The sequence below is a fragment of the Priapulus caudatus genome, unplaced genomic scaffold (assembly GCF_000485595.1).
Source record: "Priapulus caudatus unplaced genomic scaffold, Priapulus_caudatus-5.0.1 Scaffold345, whole genome shotgun sequence".
Classification (NCBI taxonomy): Eukaryota; Metazoa; Priapulida; class Priapulimorpha; order Priapulimorphida; family Priapulidae; genus Priapulus; species Priapulus caudatus.
Window position 1 is genome coordinate 363,028 of NW_014577406.1, and position 1,418 is coordinate 364,445.

Below are 1,418 nucleotides of genomic sequence, written 5' to 3' on the forward strand. Positions count from 1 at the left end.
TAACTGGGTAGTGCGATCCCTCGTGGAATGCGCAGAACTGCCGATGAGAGCGAAAAGCCGGCTTCCTGCTCTCCTGAAAGGACCGGCGATACTTGCGTTGGGTAAAAGGCAGCGATGTTGAGTAAGTGCGCCACTACGTGGCGTTTGAGCGCTTCGCGCGGATATCCGCTGCAGATCGTCCAGAAATAGTAAAATTCACGAGTATAGTCATAGAATAAGAGCACATTATTCGTAGTCTTTGGCAAAGTTCACGAAAGACGAAACGTCGCGACTCGCGTTGCCAACAAAAGCAGCGTGCGTGGAAGCAGCGAACTTTAACCTCTACCGCAGCGCCACATGGAACAGCTCATTTCGTTTTTACCACGGGAGTGCATGCCTCCTGTTTGATGCGTTTTATCAAGAGTTAGAAGATAATGGCAAGAGTAGATAATAACACATTGTGTTGGTATCTACTCTTGATAATGGTTATATACCTTCTTTATCTGCTCTTGTTATTATCTTACTCTAGGTGTCTCTATATATTTTTATGGTTTGATCACAGCCACTTGTTGTAGCGCTAGCAGTCTGATGACGTCACAGTGCGAATTTGAGCAAAACGTTGGTGTAACAGGATCGACTGAAGGTGGCATGTACAAGTTACAGCAGTATAACCTCCGGCCAAATTGTTCGGCTTGCAGAGAGAGGAACTGAGAATCGATCAAGAGAGGTCACGTATCGAGAAGCGGCGCGACGCGGTAGTGAGACACAACGAGACCTGTCTCATCGACGATACGAGACACGGCGAGGCATGTCTCAATCTGCGCAGACGCAGCGAGCACGATGTAAGGTACATCGAGTTGTGGCTCGAGGGCGGAGGAAACAGCGAACACTTCCTCGTGGATGCTGATGAGGAAGCTAATCGGAAGGAAAGATCGAAGAGAGAGAGGGACCGATCTTCTTCTTCTTCTTCCTTTCTGCCTCCTCCTTCTTCTTTATATTTTTTCTCTTTATCTTCTTCTTCTTCATCTTAATTTTCGTCTTCTTTTATTTGCTTCCATTGTCATCATTGGGAGATGCACACGATTCAATATGAGAAGTTTTTTTTCTTGCTCAAGTTGTTAAATAGCATTTGATGTTATACAAGTCGACGTCTGTACGCGCCCTTGTAGAGTATAGATTGCACGCAAGCTATTTACAATTTTAGACGCGCACACACGCGATTGCTTCTGCCTCTAATGACTCACGGTCGGCTACATGCCGACGTCAGCGTCTGCTAGCGCCGTCGACGAAAATCTAAAATTCCGGCGCAGAAGAATGTGATAATGGCTGTGTAAAGTCTGCCCGCGTGTTGCCAGCACTTTCACTAACGCCGATAGGGAGAGAGAGAGAGAGCGAGAGCGAGAGAGAGAGAGAGAGAGAGAGAGAGAGAGAGAGAGAGA